The 21,486-nt window shown below is 38.7% G+C and overlaps 1 long non-coding RNA gene across 3 annotated transcripts in view; it reads right to left on the bottom strand.

The window, feature by feature from the left end:
* Positions 1 to 21,486, bottom strand: part of LOC141373591 (uncharacterized) — a 91,430-nt gene that overhangs the window by 60,304 nt on the left and 9,640 nt on the right. The gene's annotated exons all lie outside the window — the stretch shown is intronic.

The following is a 21,486-nucleotide window of genomic DNA, read 5'->3' as shown; positions in this document are numbered from 1 at the left end:
GTTTGGGTCTAAAATGAGTCTCTTGCAGACAGCATATCGATGGGTCTTGTTTTTTAGTCCAATCTGATAGCCTGTGTCTATTGATTGGGGCATTTAGCCCATTTATATTCAGGGTAAATATTGAAAGATAGGAATTTAGTGCCATTCTATTGCCTGTAAAGTGACTGTTACTGTATATTGTCTGTGTTCCTTTCTGGTCTATGCTGCTTTCAGGCTCTCTCTTTGCTTAGAGGACTCCTTTCAATATTTCTTGGAGGGCTAGTTTCGTGTTTGCAAATTCCTTTAGTTTTTGTTTGTCCTGGAAGTTTTTTTTATCTCTCCTTCTATTTTCAATGACAGCTTAGCTGGATATAGTATTCTTGGCTGCATATTTTTCTCATTCAGTGCTCTGAAGATATCATGCCAGTTCTTTCTGGCCTGCCAGGTCTCTGTGGATAGGTCTGTTGCCAATCTAATGTTTCTACCATTATAGGTTATATATTTCTTCTCCTGAGCTGCTTTCAGGATTTTCTCTTTGTCTCTGAGACTCGTAAGTTTTACTATTAGATGTCAGGGTGTTGACCTATTTTTATTGATTTTGAGAGGGGTTCTCTGTGCCTCCTGGATTTTGATGCCTGTTTCCTTCCCCACATTAGGGAAGTTCTCTGCTATAATTTGCTCCAATATACCTTCTGCCCCTCTCTCTCTTTCTTCTTCTTCTGGGATCCCAATTATTCTAATGTTGTTTCCTCTTATCGTATCGCTTATCTCTAGAATTCTGCCCTCGTGATCCAGTAGTTGTTTATCTCTATTTTTCTCAGCTTCTTTATTTTCCATCATTTGGTCTTCTATATTGCTAATTCTCTCTTCTACCTCATTTATCCTAGCAGTTAGTGTCCCCATTTTTTATTGCACCTCATTAATAGCCTTTTTGATTTCGATTTGGTTAGATTTTAGTTCTTTTATTTCTCCAGGAAGGATGTCTCTAATAACTTCCATGCTTTTTTCAAGCCCAGCTAGTATCTTTAAAATCATGATTCTGAACTCTAGGTCCGACATTGTACTAATGTCCATATTGAGTAGGTCCCTGGCAGACGGTACTACCTCTTGTTCTTTTTGCTGAGGTGATTTTTTTCGTCTTGTCATTTTGTCCAGAGGAGAATAGATGAATGAGAGAACAAAATGCTAACAGGTTAACAACGTCCCCATCAAATATACTCTAAACAAATCAGAAAAGACCTGAAACCAGGGGAAAGGAAAGGGAAAGAAAGCAAAAAGAAAGAGGAAAAAAAAAGAAAAAGATAAAACAAACAAAAACAGGGGCGCCTGGGTGGCTCAGTTGGTTAAGTGTCTGCCTTCGGCTCAGGTCATGATCCTGGAGTAGTCCCGGGATCGAGTTCCACATCGGGCTCCCTGCTCAGTAGGGAGTCTGCTTCTCCCTCTGGCCCTCTTCCCTCTCGTGCTCTCTATCTCTCATTCTCTCTCAAATAAATAAAACCTTTAAAAAAAACAGAATATGATCAAATATGATCAGGCTAGTGCATAGATCAATGCCACACACTAGATTTTGGGTGTATTTTGGTCTGTTAGAAGAAAGTGCCTCCTAAAATTTTAAAGAAAGACTTATATATGTACAAAATAAGGGTTGATACAATGAAGGGATGGAAGATGATTGTAAAGATGAAAATTATAAAAGATTTTATAAAAGGAATTGATAAGAAGTTGTTTAAAAAAGAAAGATGATTTAAAAAAAAAAAGGGAGAGAATGTGATCAGGCAGGAGACTAGAACAAAGCCATACACTAGTGATTTAGGGTATATTTTGATCTGTTAGAAGAAACTGTATCTCAAAATTTTAAAGAGAGTACAACTTATATATATATGCCAAAAATAAAGGTAACTATTATGAGGGGATAGAATATGACTCTAAAAATGAAAAATAGAATTTTTTTTAAAAAGGGATTGATAAGATGTTGCTTGAAAAAGGGAAAAAGAAAAATAAAAAAAAACAGTTAAAAAATTAACTTTGAAAAACGAATGAATCATGGTAAAAAAGCCATGAATTCTATGTACATATTCCCGTAGCACTGGAATTTGGCCGTTCTCCTTGATCGGTAAACTTGCTCTTGGCTGGCTGTTCGTGCTGATCTTCTGGGGGAGGGGCCTGTTGCCATGGTTCCCAAATGTCTTTGCCGGAGGCGGAAGTGCCCCGCCCTTGTCTGTCCGGGCTAAGCAAGCTGCTCGGGTTTGCTCTCGGGAGCTTTTGTTCCCTGCAGGCACTCAGTACAGCCTTGGAGGATGAGGGTGAAAATGATGGCCTCCCAATCTCCACCCGGAGGAGCCAAGAATTCAGGGCCCTGCTCCTCAATGAGCCCCCAGAGAAAAGCAGTCAGTCACTCCCATCTTCCCTGTCTCCGGCCGCACTCTGTGCTCACCCTGCCTGGGACCAAGTGTTTCTATCTCTGGCACCCGACCCCGTGTGGAGTCTCCAAACCCAGCAGATCCCTGTGGTATGCTCCCGCGCCACTCCTCCCGGGGGTGGAAGGGGAGTCTCCCCGGATCTGCCGCTTGTTGGGTCCCTGCTGGAGGAGCAGGGACCCAACTGTGTCGCCTATCACAGTTTATGGCAACCCCGAGCTGAGAGCCCGCGCCTCGGCTCCGTCTCTGCAGCTGGCTTCCCTGCTCCGATACCTGGGAGCTCTGCTGCACTCAGGCACCCCCAGTCTTTTTGTGACCCTGAGGGTCCTGAGACCACACTGTCCTGCGAGCGTTCCACCCCCCGCTTAGCCACTGGAGTGATGTCTGTCAGTGGAGCCGACTTCTAAAAGTTCCGATTTTGTGCTCTGCAGCTCTATCACTTGCCAAAAGCGGCCGATGGAGGGCCCCCCCCCCGCCATCTAGCCTCCAAAATATCGCCTCGGATTCACTTCTCCACACGTCCTACCTTCCAGTAATTGGTCGCTTTTCTGTTCAGAGAATTGTTGCTATTCTTTTCTTCGATCTCCTGTTGAGTTTGTAGGTGTTCAGAATGGTCTGATCCCTATTCAGCTGATTTCCTGAGACCAGACGAAAACCAGGTCTCCTACTCCTCTGCCATCTTGCTCTGCCAATCTTTTTTTTTTTTTTAACATATAATGTTTTATTTGTTTCAGAGGTACAGGACTGTGATTCAACAGTCTTACACAATTCACAGCGCTCACCATAGCATATACCCTCCCCAATGTCTATCACCCAGCCACCCCATCCCTCCCGCCCCCCACCACTCCAGTAACCCTCAGTTTGTTTCCTGAGATTAAGAATTCCTCATATCAGTGAGATCATATGATACATGTCTTTCTCTGATTGACTTATTTCGCTCAGCATAATACCCTCCTGTTCCATCCACGTTGTTGCGAATGGCAAGAGTTCATTCCTTTTGATGGCTGCATAATATTCCATTGTATATATCTACCACATCTTCTTTAAACATTCATCTGTCAGTGGACATCTTGGCTTTTTCCATAGTTTGGCTATTGTGGACATTGCTGTTATAAACATCGGGGTGCACATATCCCTACATTTGTATCTTTGGGATAAATATCCAGTAGTGCAGTTTCTGGGTCATACGGTAGCTCTATTTCAACTTTTTGAGGAACCTCCACACTGTTTTCCAGAGTGGCTGCACCAGCTTGCATTCCCACCAACAGTGTAGGAGGGTTCCCCTTTCTCCGCATTCCTGCCAACATCTGTCGTTTCCTGACTTGTTAATTTTAGCCTTTCTGACAGGTGTGAGGTGGTATCTCATTGAGGTTTTGATTTGGATTTCCCTGATGCCGAGCGATGTTGAGCACTTTTTCATGTCTGTTGGCCATTTGGATGTCTTCTTTGGAAAAATGTCTGTTCATGTCTTCTGCCCATTTCTTGATTGGATTATTTGTTCCTTGGGTGTTGAGTTTGAAAAGTTCTTTATAGATTTTGGATACTAGCCCTTTATCTGATATGTCATTTGCAAATATCTTCTCCCATTCTGTCAGTTGTCTTTTGGTTTTGTTGACTGTTTCCAAAAGCTTTTTATCTTGATGAAGTCCCAATAGTTCATTTTTGCCCTTGCTTCCCTTGCCTTTGGTGATCTTTCTAGGAAGAAGTTGCTGCGGCTGAGGTCGAAGAGGTTGCTGCCTGTGTTCTCCTTTAGGATTTTGATGGACTCCTGTCTCACATTTAGGTCTTTCAACCATTTGGAGTCTATTTTTGTGTGTGGTGTAAGGAAATGGTCCAGCTTCATTCTTCTGCATGTGGCTGTCCAATTTTCCCAACACCATTTGTTGAAGAGACTGTCTTTTTTCCATTGGACATTCTTTCCTGCTTTGTTGAAGATTAGCTGACCATAGAGTTGAGGGTCCATTTCTGGCCTCTCGATTATGTTCCACTGATCTATGTGTCTGTTTTTGTGCCAGTACTATACTGTCTTGATGATTACAGCTTTGTGATAGAGAATTGTCCAGAATTGTGATGCCACCAGCTTTGCTTTTCTTTTTCAACATTCCTCTGGCTATTCAGGGTCTTTTCTGGCTCCATACAAATTTTAGGATTATCTGTTCCATTTCCTTGAAAAAAGTGGATGGTATTTTGATGGGGATTGCATTGAATGTGTAGATTGCTCTAGGTAGCATTGACATCTTCACAATATTTGTTCTTCCAAGCCATGAGCATGGAACGTTTTTCCATTTCTTTGTGTCTTCCTCAATTTCTTTCATGAGTATTTTATAGTTTTCTGAGTACAGAGTCTTTGCCTCTTTGGTCAGATTTATTCCTAGGTATCTTACAGTTTTGAGTGCAGTTGTAAATGGGATCGACTCCTTAATTTCTCTTTCTTCTGTCTTGTTGTTGGTGTATAGGAACGCCACTGATTTCTGTGCATTGATTTTATATCCTGCCACTCTACTGAATTCCTTTATGAGTTCTAGCAGTTTTGGGGTGGAGTCTTCTGGGTTTTCCACGTAAAGTATCATATCATCTGCAAAGAGTGAGGGTTTGACTTCTTCTTTGCTGATCCGGTTGCCTTTGATTTCTTTTTGTTGTCTGATTGCTGTGGCTAGGACTTCTAGTACTATGTTGAATAGCAGTGGTGATAGTGGACATCCCTGCCGCGTTCCTGACCTTAGGGGGAAAGCTCTCAGCTTTTCCCCATTGAGAATGATATTCGCTGTGGGTTTTTCATAGACGGTTTTTATGATATTGAGGTATGTACCCTCTATCCCTACACTCTGAAGCGTTTTGATTGGGAAAGGATGCTGTACTTTGTCAAATGCCTTTTCTGCATCTATTGAGAGGATCATATGGTTCTTGTTCTTTCTTTTATTAATGTATTGTTATGACATTGATTGATTTGCAGATGTTGAACAAACTTGTAGCCCAGGAATAAATCCCACTTGGTCGTGGTGAATAATCCTTTTAATGTACTGTTGGATCCTATTGGCTAGTATTTTGGTGAGAATTTTGGCATCCGTGTTCATCAGGGATATTGGTCTGTAATTCTCCTTTTTGATGAGGTCTTTGTCTGGTTTTGGGGTCAAAATAATGATGGTCTCTGGCCTCTTCTTATAAGGACCCTCATGATTACATAGGGCTTGTTCAGATAATCTGGTATAATCTCCCCATCTCGAAATCCTTAAATTAATCACATCTTCAAATTCCCTTTTACCACATAAAGCAATATTTTCACAGGTTCCAAGGATTAGGGTGTGGACATACCTGGGAACAGTACCTATTGTGCACGCTGTGGGGTTCTACCCAGAACCCTGGGAGGACCAGGGTGCTCATGGCCTCAGCTACTGTTTCATGCTAAGGGCTCATAGTTGAGTCTCTCTCTAGAAATTATCCTTGACTGAAAGGGGCCACCTCACCCAGGATTATGTCCCCTCTTCAGGGATAGCGCATATCTAATAACTGGTCCACCCAAAGATACAAAGTCCTGGCCCCCTTGCCTTAGGGCCATTCTAGCTCCCAGAATCCCCAGTGGTTTTAGCTGAGGCCTCTTTTGCAATTGTATAGCGTTCAACTTCTTCTTCTGCTGGATGCTACTTTTCTCCGTCTTTACAAGAGTTGTTCCCAAGCACGCTCCCCAATAACCCCTTACACAGATTTCTGTCTCAGAGCCTGTTTCCTAGAGAATTGAGGTATAGCATTACCAGTTTACGCTATTGCTAGCAGAATATGAGAATTCTTGGGTTTCACATCCTTGCCAACACATGCAAACTCAAAGATGTAAAATGGTCTTACATTGTTTTATTTTGTGCTCTTCTGATTACTAGTGAGGTTGAACATCTCTTCAGTCCTTTATTGGCCACTCCAATTCTTCCTTTTGTCAATCAACTGGATACATTTCTTTCTTTCTTTCTTTCCTTCTTACTTTAAGTTTTCTAAATTTGGTTGCATAATTTTTTCCCAAATACTGCTTCTATTACAAAGTAGCATATGTTCTTTGCAGAAAATGTAAAATACACACTCACCCCACAGAGAAAGAGATAAATAAAAGTTACCTGTAATCCCATCCCCCAATGATAACTATTAAGTAATATTTTGGCTACATCATTTCCTTATATATATTTATGAGTGCAATATCTTCTTTCTCATTTGGGTCTTCTTAATTTATGTACTTTCTGTGCCTTTTAAAAAGTAGTTGGGCTGGGGTGCCTGGGTGGCTCAGTTGGTTAAGCATCTGCCTTTGGCTCAGGTCATAATCCCGGGGCCCTGGGATCGAGTCCCACATTGGGCTCCTTGCTCTGTAGGGAGCCTGCTTCTCCCTCTGCCTCTGCCTCTCTCTCTCTCTCTCATGAATAAATAAATAAAATCTTTAAAAAAATTAGTTGGGCTGGTGGTTTACTTGCATTTTAATCAGTTAATTTGTAGTTATATTTTTCATACTAAGTTATCACTTTTTTTTTAAGATTTAATTCATTTATTTGACACAGAGACCGAGAGAGAGAGAGACTCACAAGTAGGGGGAGTGGCAGGCGGAGGGAGAGGGAGATATCCCTGAGAGATAAGAAAGAAATGAGATAGGCACTACAATTGCTAGGGACTTGGGTCTAGGATATATAAATACTCTCAAAACCATTAAAGTTTTTTAAAAAAAATCTGACAATGTGAGGAGTGCCTGGATGGCTCAGTTGGTTAAGCATCTGCCTTTGGCTCTGGTCATGATCTTGGGGTCTTGGGATCCAGTCCCACATTGGGCTCCCTACTCAGCAGGGAGTCTGCTTCTCCCTTTCCCCCTCCCACTTGTGCTCTCTCTCTCACATAAATACATAGTCTTTAAAAAAATCTGACAATCTGTCATAGAAATGGACAAAAGAAGACACTTCCCCACCAAAGATCCACAGATGGCAAATAAGCATATGAAAAGATGCTCAAAATCATTAGCCATTAAGGAAATGCAAATTAAAAACCACAGGGAGATACTGCTATACCCCAATTAGAATGTCTTAAATTTAGAAAACTGTTCACACCAAGTGTTGGGAAGGATGTGGAGGAAGGATGTGGAGATAGGAGTGAAAAATGGTATGACCACTTTGAAAAACAGTTTGGCACTTTCTTAAAATTTAAGCATACACTTAAATACTTATACATAAGCATACACTTATATACTTACTGTATAACCAGTCCATTCTATTTCTAGGTATTTACCCAAGAGAAATTAAAGTATATGTCCATACAATAATTTTTACAAAAATATTCATATCAGCCTCATTTGTATTAGTGTCAAACTAGAACTGACCCAAATGTTCATCAATGGGTGAATGGATAATCAAATTATGGTATATCCATATAATGGAACACTACTGAGCAATAAAAAAATGGATGAAGTATTCATATATGCTATAACATGAATGAATCTCAAAATAATTATGCCAAGAGGCCAGACAAAAAAGAGTACATACTATATAATTCCATCTACATAAAGCTCTAGAATATGCAAAGTAATTTACAATAGCAGAAAGTAGATCATGTAGATGGGCAGAAGGCAGGGCAGTATAGGAGGGAGAGATTATCAAGGGGCACAAGTAACCTTTTGCAGGTGTATGTGTTCTTCTCCACAGGTGATGACTGTGCTCATTGTGTGCATTGTGGTGATGGTTTCATGGGTATATATTTATGTCAAAACTTATCAAAGTGTACACTTTATGTGTCATTTATTATATTTTAACTATACCTCAAATAAAGCTAATTAAAAATTCCATTATTATATTCTGTGTTTCCTCTCTGAATCTTTTTAAAAATAATGTTTTACCATTTTCCTTATGGTTGAGTAGTTTAAAAATTTGAAATTATATAAAGTCATTTATAGAGTGAGGCTATTTATGCTTATTGTGTAGTTCTTATAAAAGATTCATTTGAATTTTTTCATTTGAAAGGAAGTACATTTACAGATTTTATATCAGTTACATTTTATTCATTGTATCATTCAAATCTACTCTAACTTTATTAACTTTATTATCATAATCTTTTGAAAATGCAGATTTAATCTCTTTAATTACAATTATGCTTTTGTTTATGGTTTCATTTATTTTGGATTATTCTTTCATATTTCCTTGACTAGCAATGGAGAGTGGTGGGAGTCTTTCTTTGAGGATTATTCTTAGAGACAACTTAAATTTTACCTGTATATTAAGTTTTGGTTTTGCTTCAAAATTTTTCTTCAATTATTTCCTTAAATTGTGAATTTTGCTTGACTTTACTTTATTGCATACCTCTATGTCTTGCTGATTAGAACTTAGATGCACAAAACCACATCATTTTAGAAAGAGATCACAGATACCATGATTTTCCAACCTCTTCAACTTATAGATGAAGAAACAAAGTCATAGAGAAGTAAATGTTTTGCCTAAAGCCAAACAACCAAGAGAACTGGGCTAGAACCCCAACTTTGGATTCCCTGTTTCTTGCCCTTTGAAATACATCATCTTCATTTTTCTATAATAGATGGTCAATTTCTTTTTAATGGCTCTCTGCTTAATCTTTCCAGGATTTGTGACTGATCTTTTAATTTTTTTGTTTATTATTTGCTACATTGCTCTGTGAAGATTGAGGAAATCTTGTTAAGGTGTACATGGGTGAAAGCTCCCCCTTCAGGGCTTCCTGACTCCCTTACATATGACGTTTCCTTAAACAAAACAAAAAGGCAACCTAGTTAATAGGTTAACTTAGTTATGATATTTGCAAATGATATATCTGATAAAGGGTTAATACCCAATATATTGGGTATTATATATCTAATATATCTAATTGGCAAGACATAGAGGTATGCAATAAAGTCAAGTCAAGCAAAACATAGAAGTTATACAACTCAACACCAAAAATCCCCAAACAATCTGATTTAAAAAACGGGCAGAGGACCTGAATAGATATTTTTCCAAAGAAGACATACAGATGATGATATACATACAACATACACATGACACATCAAAAGATGTGGGACATCATTAATGATTAGGGAAAAGCAAATCAAAACCACAATGAGATATCACCTCACACCTCTCAGAATGGCTAGTATCAAAAAGACAAGAAATAACAAGTGTTGGGAAGGATCTGGAGAAAACAGTAGGTAGGTTCCTCAAAAAATTAAAAATAGAAATACTATACAATCTAGTAATTCCACTACTGGGTATTTACCCAAAGAAAATAAAAAAAAATTAATTCAAAAAGATATATGTACCCCCATGTTTATTGTAGCATTCTTTTTTTTTTTAAAGATTTTATTTATTTATTTGACAGAAAGAGACACAGTGAGAGAGGGAACACAAGCAGGGGGAGTGGGAGAGGGAGAAGCAGACTTCCCGCAGAGCAGGGATCCCAATGTGGGGCTTGATCCCAGGACCCTGGGATCATGACCTGAGCTGAAGGCAGACGCTTAATGACTGAGCCACCCAGGTGCCCCTTATTGCAGCATTCTTTACAATAGTCAAGATATGGAAGCAACCCAAGTGTGCATTGATAGATGAATGGATAAAGAAGATGTGGAGGGGCGCCTGGGTGGCTCAGTCGTTAAGCATCTGCCTTCGGCTCGGGTCATGATCCCAGGGTCCTGGGATCGAGCCCCGCATCGGGCTCTCTGCTCAGCGGGAAGCCTGTTTCTCCCTCTCCCACTCCACTTGCTTCTGTTCCCTCTCTTGCTGTGTCTCTTTCTGTCAAATAAAGAAATAAAACCTTTAAAAAAAAAAAAAAAAGAAGATGTGGAATATATATACATTAGAGTATTACTCAGCCATAAAAAAAGAATGAGATCTTGCCATTTGTGACAACATGGATAGACGTAGAAGGTATTATACTAAGTGAAATAAGTCAGAGAAAGCCAAATTCCATAAGATTTCCCTTATATGTGGAATCTAAAAAACAGAACTGAACAAACAAAAACAAACTCTTTAATGCAAACTGGTGTTTGCCAGAAGGGAAGTAGGTGGGGGGTGGGTGAGACAGATGAAGAGGTACAAACTTCCAGTTATAAAATAAATAAGTCACAGAGATGAAAAGTACAGCCAAGGGAGTATAGTTAATAATATTGTAATAATGTGTAGTGACAGATGGTAACTACACTTATCATGGTGAGCACTGAAGAACGTATAGAATTGTTGAATCAATATGTTGTATACCCAAAACTAATATAACATTGTATGCTAATTATACTTCAATTTAAAAAGATCAGAAATCAATTGAAATGATAATGAAACACACGATACATTCTAATTGAGTTAACATTCATGTGTGCTTACTTGTTTGCAATTCTTTCTTTTTTTTAAGATTTTATCTATTTATTTGAGGGGCTCCTGGGTGGCTCATATGGTTAAGTGTCTCCCTTTGGCTCAGGTCATAATTTCCAGGTCCTGGAATTGAACTCCATGTCGTGCTCCCAGCCAGCGGGGAGTCTGCTTCTCCCTCTCCCTTTGCCTCTCCCCCTGCTTGTGCTCTCAAATGAGAGAGACAGAGATAGCGAGAGAGAGCACAAGCCAGGAGAGGGAGAAGCAGGCTCCCCACTGAGCAGGGAGCCTGAGATGAGATGCGGGCCTCAATCTCAGGACCAGGGGAACATGACCTGAGGTGGGGGCAAGATGCTTAACTGACTGAGGCACTCAGGAGCCCTACTTGTTTGCAATTCTATGTATATATTGCAATTCTACATATATTATATATATTCTATGAATATATATATATTCAGATGCTGAGCCAGAACCACCCAGGTAAGCCACTCTTGGATTTCTAAACCTCAGAAACTATGTGAGATAATTAATGTTTGTTGTTTTAAGCTGCTAAACTTTGGGATAATTTGTTATGTAGGAGTAGAAAACTAATATAACAACTCTATCATGACATTTTCTCTCAACTAATTCTGGGTCCAGAGGGCTGGATATTGAGAGAGGAAGACCAGCCTAGGAAATTGTTAGAGTTTTCATTCTTGGGAGTTGTTGGATCAATGCTTTATCACTTCTATAGTATGTTGAGTCATGGATTTTAGGCAGTCCATTAATTAATTTTTATTTTTAGGCACTCCATTAATTCTAAAGAACTGGGGCTCAGATCATAGCAGGAACATGGATTGTTTGAGAGAGCCTTCTTCTCTTTTTGTGTGTGTATAGGGCAATGTGTTAAGAAATTAAGGAGTTTCACTGTCTTAAACCCTCATTATCAGATATTTAAAATGTAATTTGTCAAATTGCTAATTATACATTAGTCTTAAAATTAAAAATTTCATTTCTAGCAAATGAAACTTATAAAATTATGGTTAATATTAATGGTAATTAATATAGGGGAAGACACCTAAAAACTTTTTTTTAGAAGACTTTATTTTTTAAGTAATCTCTATGCCCAACGTGGAGCTTAAACTTACAGCCCTGAGATCGAGTTGCATGCTCCACCAACTGAGCCAGCCAGGTGCCCCTAGAACTTTCTGTAATAGTCAATACCCTGACATATTACAATTTTTGTATTATGAACAGAATATTAATTCAGTACTACTGTACTACTTAAACACTTGTGCTAAGTTGGGAGAGGTTCAGGAAAGAGAAAATTAAAAAGAAACCCACAGGGGGCGCCTGGGTAGCTCAGTTGGTTAAGCGACTGCCTTCGGCTCAGGTCATGATCCTGGAGTCCCAGGATCGAGTCCCACATCGGGCTCCCTGCTCAGCGGGGAGTCTGCCTCTCCCTCTGACCCTCCTCCCCCTTGTGCTCTCCATCCCTCATTCTCTCTCTCTCAAATAAATAAAATCTTTAAAAAAAAAGAAAGAAACCTACAATTTTGTCATAGAGTGTGATAAAACCAACTATTTTTCTCTTCCCCTGAAAGGCAGACTATCACTTTAAATTTAAGATGAAGCAAACTACTGAACCAAGACACACACACACACACACACACACACACACACACACACACACACACTATAATTTTCCAGGGGAAACTGGCAAAAGTTGTTAAATTTGTAACTTAGGTCTGTAAATAAAAATTGTCAAACTGCCTCCTTGCCTGAGATGGCCATGGGAGAGGGTGAAATTAAGATGGTTTTTCATAAGCGGCTTAGTACTACCTTCTGTTTGGTGGAGAATAGACAAGCAATTTTGGCTGCTGACTATAAAAGTGTTTTGTGTATTTTGTGTATTTTATATGGAGCAATGGATGGAGAGCAAAGTAAGAGAGATTGGAAAATTATGTGAGAAGCCACCCAAGGAAGGGTAAAAAACCCTGTCACTCTTAGTACATTTAGTTCAGAAGCATATAGATGTTTACTTCTGAGCCTCAGGGGTAGCTGCATAAAATTCTTGCCAGAAAAAGTAGCAAACTTGACAAAGTGACCACAAAAGGACTTAGTTTTAGTCAATATTCAGGAAAATTTGAAAATTAAAGAGGTTTAGAAATAATTAAGAAACCATGAGGAAAGGAATCCATATGTCATAGAATACAAACATACAGATGCATGTGCACGCACACACACACACACACACACACACTTTTTAGTATGATGCTCTAAAGATATATCGCCTTTAGGTGACTGTGCAATTGCAAGTTTTTTAGTTTATTTAGGCACTCTGATTTGAAAGTCTGAGTTTGATATAAGGTCATGCAGAAACCCACTACTTAATTAGGGAAAAACACATTCTTCGGCTCCTGTACCTGTCTTTTATTTTTTTTAAGATTTTATTTATTTATTTGACAGAGAGAGACACAGCAAGAGAGGGAACACAAGCAGGGGGAATGGGAGAGGGAGAAGTAGGTTTCCTGAAAAGCAGGGAGCCCTATGCGGGGCTTGATCCCAGGACTCTGGGATCATGACCAGAGCTGAGACGCTTAACGACTGAGCCACCCAGGCGCCCCTCCTGTACCTTTCAATTTCAAGAATATGCAGCACTGTTTACTACCATTTGGTATCATTGTACAGCATCTGTAGGAATAACTGACACTTCATAACCCATTAATCTCCAAAGGTCTAAAATTGCAAAACAAATATCCCGAGGCTATAGCTTTCGGATAGACACTCACTCATGAAAAGGTTATATGATAACTAAAAAGAGGGAATTTGATTAGGAAACAAATTAAGCACTGAAAATTCTGTCTGTAAGAGAAATCCACAGGGGCACCTGGGTGGCTCAGTCATTAAGCTTCTGCCTTCAGCTCAGGTCATGATTCCAGGGTCCTGGGATCGAGTCCCACATCGGGCTCCCTGCTCGGTGGGAAGCCTGCTTCTCCCTCTCCCACTCCCCTTGCTTGTGTTCCTGCTCTCGCTATTTCTCTCTGTCAAATAAATAAATAAAATCTTAAAAAAAGAGAGAGAGAGAATGAAATCCACAGAAGGGAGATCCAGGACAGCTCTCATGATGTGGGGAGGCTTTGAGGAAAAATCATCTGGGCTCTAAGGCATAGGATGACTTCAGGGGATTGAGAGAAGGGCATTAGATTAGCAGGGGGATGGGGACAGGAGCAACAATAGTGTGAACAGAGGAAAGGAAGAGACTGATTTAGATTAGAACTGAAAGTTCATGCTAGGAAGTAGTTCTGAGAATAAACAGGTCAGTAGTGAGCAGCACAAGAAAGGTTACTGGATTTAGTAAGTAAGGAGATCCCTAGAAGCGCTATGTCAGGAGACTGGTGGTCCAAGGACAGAACTATTTTTTTCTATAATACATTGTTTGATTTTTTTGTGAATAATATCCTTCATAGTTTCTCATGAAAAATAACACCAGTATCCTAAAGATCCTTACAGGTTTTTTGTTTTGTTTTTTTTTTAAATAACTTGCTGGGGGCAGGAATAAATAAGAACAGGGTACCAGGATCTTTAGCGGTATTGATGAAGTAATTTGAAAATGTTAGATAATTTAACTCTAAAAACTTAAGTTAAAATCCCATAGTTTTTAGAGAGAAAAATATGTTTTCTGGCCCAATGGACTGGGAACAAGAAAAGTAGATTTTAATTATTTTGCCATCAAAACATACACTTTGTTGCCTCCAGGTTCAATTCCTTCAGTTTTCCTCATGGCATTGAATCCAGGTCTTCATAAAAAAATCCCCTTCCCCTGTCCCTTCTCTCAATGTCCTGCTCCAACAGGCTGCTGAGGGTCGAAGGAGAGGCTCCAGGGCGAAGTAGTTGGTTCTGTGGCTTTTGCTTATGCCTCAGAAAAATGTGCATGATGAGAAGAGGGATAAAGACAAAGAGTCACTTGGTATGGCATATACCTACTGTGTTCCTTCCATATCACAGGTGAATGCAACTACAGTTAGAGATTGGGGAAATGCCCTAGATAAGGGTGGATGAGAAAAGTTCTATTTCAATGCAATGATGTGTTTTAGTTTGTTGTACTTTATTGGACATCCATGATCAGGAATTGATTTGGAAAAAGGAGTTGAAAATATTGACATTCTTTGCTATCATGAATCCAACTGTAAACAGAGAAGATAAACAATATATGGATGAACTTATAGAAATTTAAGATGCAAGATTAGGTTTTGCTTTCTGATTTCTTGAAATATCTTCACACTCAAACCAAACATGGAAATGAAATAAAATGATGAATGCTTAAAATCTGTGTAGTGATTAAATTCTCCAAAAATTTCAGGGCATTCAAAATAATAGCTAAGAGAAATCTTTCTCTCTCTTTTTCTTAAGATTTATTTATTTATTTGAAAGAGAAAGAGAGAGACGAGTCAGGAGGAAGGGGCAAAGGGAGAGGGAGAGAGAGAGAGAGAGAATCTCAAGAAGAAGCCCTACTGAGCATGGAGCCCGATGCAGGGCTCAGTCTCATGATCCATGAGATCATGACCTGAACCAAAATCAAGAGTCAGATGCTTAACCAACTGAGTCACCCAGGCACCCCCCAAAATCTTGTTCTTTATTACATTTTTATTTATAGAATTTTATCCATATAGCTTAAGTTTTAGTGACATGAGATTCTCTTCTTTCATTACAAAGAAGGATATTACCTTTTTTCTTTTGATCAAATCAGTAAAAAAAAAAAAAGTGGCTGTAGTTACAAATATGAATAAGATATAGTCCCTGCCTATACTGGGATGAGACTTTTGGGAAATTTGGGAGGCAATGAGCATATTTTGCATGTGGGAGGAATGGGAATAATTGGAAGGCAGCCTCTAACATGGCTTCTAATGATCCTGTCTCCTATTCTTGCTCTTGTGTAATCCCTTCACCTTGAATGTGGGTTGGACCTAGTGACTCATTTCTAACAAACAGAACGCAGGAAAGGTGAGGGATGTCACTTCTGAGATCAGGTTATAAAAATAGGGTGACTTCTGTCCTACTCAACCTTTCCCACTTGTTCATTCAATGAAACCAGTTGCCATGTGAGCTACCCTATGGAGAGGCCCAGTGGCAAGAAACTGAGGGTGGCCTCTGAGGAACTGAGGCCTCAATCCAACAATCCATGAGGAATTTAATCCTGGCAGCAACCATGTGATCCTTCTCTAGTTGAGCCTTCAGATAACTACCAGTCTAGGTAATACCTTGATTGCAGCCTTGTAAGAAACCCTTAACCAGAGGACCCAACCAAGTGTTCCTGGATTCCTGACCCACACAAACCATGAGATAATGTTTGTTGTTTTAGTCACTAAGTTTTGTAATAATTTGAATACAGCAATAGATAATTTATACTGCCCTCAAGTAGCTTATGGTCTAATTAAGTGAAAAAAAAAACAAAAATAATAGCGCTTATTATATGCCAGGTACTTTTCTAAGCATTTTACATATATTAATTTAATCCTTACAATAAATCTATGAAGTATTACTACTCTTGCCATTTTATAGATGAGGAAATTGAGTTAACCAAGAGGTTAAATAACTTGCTCACTGTCACACAGCTAGTGGAGCTGGGATTCAAACTCAGTTTGGTGTCAGAGTTCAAATTTTTTTTTTTTAGAGTTTAAGTTCTTAATCACTATATTGTACTACTTCTTTCCATCTTATATACTATAATAGAATTATGCACTCTTTATAGAAATAGTACAGCATAGGGAATGATTATATCTGTAGGATAAAGGGGTCTGAAGGATTCACAAGACACCTAAGCAAAATTTGAAACATGGAAAGAAGGCATTCCAGACAGATGGAATAGCATATGCTAAGGTATGGGAGCACAAAACAACACTGTACTTGCCAAGGACATATGCTACTATTCTTTTCAAATGTTTGTAATCAATTATGTGGTCTTCTTCATATTCTGACCTTTATTTCTATCGGTAAACACTATGTTCTCTGAATTCTAATAAGCCACAACTCTTTTTAGAAAAGAATAATGCCTGATTCTCAACCAAGGGCAAAGGCAGCTTAGAATGAGTTGAGCGAAAAAATCTCCCCACTCATTTCAACATACAAACTGATTTAGAGGATTAGTAATGGAGGCATTTGTCTTTTGTAGCAACAAAAGCACACTCTTTACACACTTCCCATGTGCTGTCTACCAGAGAGTACCCAACATCCATAATGCTTTCTTTGCCTTTGGGATGATGAGCAAGATCAGTCATAGGTTTGAGAACCACAAGTCTCTATACTGAAATGTAACTCTAAATAATCTTGCATCAGATCCAAATAACCTATTGATTATTTGACAGGAAAAATGGAGAGGAGAGAAAAAGGGGGATTAAACATAACTCAGAATTAATCACTAAAAAAGTGAACTGGGTAACCCTAAAAACAAAGAGAAGTGGCTGTAGATATAATAATTATGGACATAAAAGGTGTGGTTGTCTTTCCCCCTTCATTATCATAATTATCCTCAAAAGGCCAATTAAAAAACGTTTTTGAGGGCGCCTGGGTGGCTCACTTGGTTAAGCGACTGCCTTCAGCTCAGGTCATGTTCCTGGAGTCCCTGGATCGAGTCCCGCATCGGGCTCCCTGCTGAGCAGGGAGTCTGCTTCTCCCTCTGACCCTCCCCCCCTCATGTGGCCCCTCTCTCTCTCTCATTCTCTCTCTTTAAATGAATAAATAAATCTTAAAAAAAAACTTTTTTGAGATAACTGTAGTTTCACATGCAGAGATCCTGCATAGTGCAGTATTGCAACCAGAAAATTAACATTGGTGCAATCCATTGAATTTATTCAGTTTTCACCAGTTTCACCATGCACTTGTGTGTTCACACAAACTTCAGTGCAATTTTATTACATATGTAGAATTGTATGGCCACCACAATCAAGATACAGAAGAGTTCCATCAAGAAGATCCCTCATGTTACTCTTTTGCAGCCACAGCCAGGCTGTTCCTCCTACTAACCCCAATCCCTGGCAACCTTCAATCTGTTCTCCGTCTCTATAATTTCATTATTCAAGAATGTGATATAAAAGGAAAGTTTTGAGACTGGCTTTTTTCTTCCACTCAGTATAATTCCCCTAAGATTCATTCAGGGCACTGTGTATTAATAGTTCATTCCTTTTCATTGCTGAGTAGTACTCTCTGGTATAATTGTACCACAGTTTTTTTTTAACCAGTCACCTGTTGAAAGACATTGGTGTTGTTCCTTGTCTGGGGCTATTACAAATAAAATGTCTGTGAGCATTTGTGTACAGGTTTTTGTGTGAACATAAGTTCTCATTTCTCTGAGATAAATGCTCAAAAGTGCAATTTTTGGGTTATATGGCAAATGCACATGTAGTTTTGTATGAGATTGCCAAACTCTCCTCCAAAATGGCTATTATCTTTTTACATCCCCACCAGCACTGTATGAGTGATCCAGTTTCTCTGCATCCCTACCTGTGTTTGGTATATCACTATATTTTATTGTAGCCATCCTGAGAGGTTGTGTAGTGATACCTCATTGTTGTTTAAATTCTTAGTTTGCTAATTGCTAATGTTTGTTGGGCAACTTTTTATGGGCTTATTTGCCATCTGCATACTATCTTCAGTGATAAGTATGTTCACATCCTTTGCTTTTGTCTGATTGGATTGTTTGGTTTTTTACTGTTGAGTTTTTTTTTTATTTTTTAAGATTTTATTTCCTTATTTGACAGATAGAGACACAGCGAGAGAGGGAACACAAGCAGGGGGAGTGGGAGAGGGAGAAGCAGGCTTCCCGCCCAGCAGGGAGCCCGATGCTGGGCTTGATCCCAGAACCCTGGGACCATGACCTGAGCCAAAGGCAGATGCTTAACGACTGAGCCACCCAGGTGCCCCTATTGTTGAGTTTTGAGAGTTCTTTATATAGTCTAGATACAACTCCTTTGGCAGATTTACAGTTTGCAAATTTCTCTGTCTATAGTTTGTCTTTTTCATTCTCTTTACAGGATCTTTCACAGAGCAAAAGTTCTCCATTTTGATGAGGTTCAACTTAGTAATTTTTCATTTTATGGACTGTGCTTTTGGTGTCAAATCTAAAAATTCTTTGCTTAGCGCTAAGTCCCAGTGATTTTTGCCTTTTATTGTATTATTTTAAAGTTTTTTTTTTAAGATTTTATTTATTTATTTGTCAGAGAGAGAGAGTCAGTACAAGAGGGAGAGTGGCAGGGAGAGGGAGAAGCAGGCTCCTGCTGAGCAGAGAGCCTGATGTGGGACTCCCCAGGACCCGGGGATCATGACCTGAGCCAAAGACAGATGCTTAACTGACTGAGCCAGCCAGGTGCCCCAATTTTTGCCTATTTTTTAAATTTTACATTTTATTTTACCTGTTTGACATCTAAATCAGTAATCTACTTTGAGATAATTTTTATAAAAAGTGCGAGACTTATGTAAAGGTTTTTTTTTTTTCCCATGAATGCCCAATCATTTTATGACCCTATTTCCTGAAAAGGCTATCCTTCCTCTATTGATTTCTTTTGCACCTTTTTTAAAATCACTTGGGCATATTTGTGTCAGCCTATTTCTGGGTTCTCTATTCTATTCCGTTGATCTATGTGTATATCCCTGGGCCAATACCATACAGTCTTGACCACTGTCACTATATACTGAGATTCTAACTGGATAGAGTGATTCCTCCTATTTTATTCTTCTTTTTCAAAGTTGTTTTAGTTGTTAGAGTTCCTGCACCTTTACATATAAATTTTACAGTAAAATTGCTTATGTTACAAAAGACCTTGCTGAGATTTTGATCAGAATTGCATTAAATCTATAGCAATCATTTTGGGGACAATTGACATCTTTACTATACTGAGTCTTCCAATTCATGAAGAGTGTATTTATCCATTCATTTAGGTATTCTTTCTTTCATCAGTATTTTGTGATGTTCAGAATACAGATCCTGTATATGTTTCATAAGATTTATACCTATGCATTTTTCTTTGGAGCAATTATAAATGACATTGTGTTTTTAAAGCTTTTTTATTTATTTATTTGACAGAGAGAGACACAGCAAGAGCAGGAACACAAGCTGGGGAGTGGGAGAGGGAGAAGCAGGCTTCCTGCTAAGCAGGCAGCCCAATGTGGGGCTCGATTGCAGGACCCTGGGACCATGACCTGAGCCGAAGGCAGACGCTTAATGACTGAGCCACCCAGGTGCCCCAGACATTGTGTTTTTAATTTCAGTTTCCTCAACTAATGTTGTTAACATAAAAAACACAATTGGTTTTTGTGTGTTAATCTTGCATCTTGTGATCTTGCTGAACTCATTTATTAAATTCTGGGAGTGTGTGTGTGTGTGTGTGTGTGTGTGTGTGTGTGTGTGTATGTATAGATTCCTTGGAATTTTCTACATAGGCACTGATGTCATTGGCAAGTAGCAACAGTATTATTTCCTCCTTTCCAATCTGTAGGCATGCTTTTTCTTTGTCTTGCTTTACTGAACTGGTTAAAACTTCTGGCCACGTCACTAGGTGGTGAGAGTAGACATTCTAGGACATTGTAGGGAAAAACATTTAGCCTGGCACCAGTAGTTATGATGTTAACTGTAGGTTTTTGTAGATATTCTATAACAAGTTGATGAATTCCTAGCTTACGGAGGCTTTTAATCATGAATGGATGTTGGATGTTATCAAATGCCTTTTCTGCAACAATTGATATGATCATATGATTTTTCTTTAGCCTGTTGATATGGTCGATTACATTAGTTGACTTTTGAACATTGAACCAGCCTTGTATTCCTGAGAAAACCCCTCTACACTATGATATATAAATCTTTTTATAATATTGCTGGAATCAATTTATAATTCTTTATTTTTGCAACTAAGTTCATGAGAGATATTGGCCCATAGTTTTCTTTTGGCTTACTGTCACTATGTGGTTTTGGTGTCAGGGTAAGACTAGCTTCAGAGAATGAATTGGAAAGTATTCGCTCATATTTTATAATGGAAGAGATTGTATAGCGTTGGTGTTAATTACTCTTGAAAGATTTGGCAGAATTCTCCAGTGAAACTATGTGAGTCTAGAGATTTTTTTGAGTTTCAAAATTATGAATTCAATTTCCTTAATAGCCCTAGGACCTTTCAAATAATCTATTTCATTGAGCAAGTTGTAGTAGTTGGGTGTTTTTTGAGGAACTAGTTCATTTCATCTAAGTTGTTGAATTTATATGTATAGAATTGTAGTAGTATTTCCTTGTTATCTTTTTGATGTCTGCAGGGTCTGTAGTGATATTTCCTGTTTCATTTCTGGTATTTCTAATTAGTGGCTTCTTTTATTCTTTGTCAATCTTGCTAGAGGTTAATTTTCTTTTATAGTTTTTCTCTATTGTTTTCCTATTTTCTATTTTATTGCTGTCTGCTTTTATATTTATTATTTCTTTACTCTGCTTGCTTTGAGTCTGTTTTGCATTTTTGTTTATTGTGTTCTTTCTTCCTTGCTTTGAGTCTGTTTTTTGTGAGTCCCCTGAGGTGAGACTTTCTCTTTGACTCATCCGTTATTTAGAAATGTGAAATGTGGTATTTAATTCCAACTGTTTGGAGATTTTCCTATTATCTTTCTGTTATGTATTTCTAGTTTGATTCCATTGTGCTTGGACAACATACTCAGTATGATTTTGTTTCTTTTGAGTGAGAATTGTTTTATGGCTCAGGAAATGATCTATCTTGTATATGTCCATGAGCACTTGATAAACATGTGTATTTTGCTGTTATTGGGTG

This window comes from Callorhinus ursinus, unplaced genomic scaffold (genome assembly GCF_003265705.2).
Source record: "Callorhinus ursinus isolate GAN/ISIS: 27379988/994484 unplaced genomic scaffold, GSC_fseal_2.0 scaffold10, whole genome shotgun sequence".
Classification (NCBI taxonomy): domain Eukaryota; kingdom Metazoa; phylum Chordata; class Mammalia; order Carnivora; family Otariidae; genus Callorhinus; species Callorhinus ursinus.
Note: the sequence above shows the minus strand (reverse complement) of the source record. Positions and strands in the feature narration are given on the sequence as shown.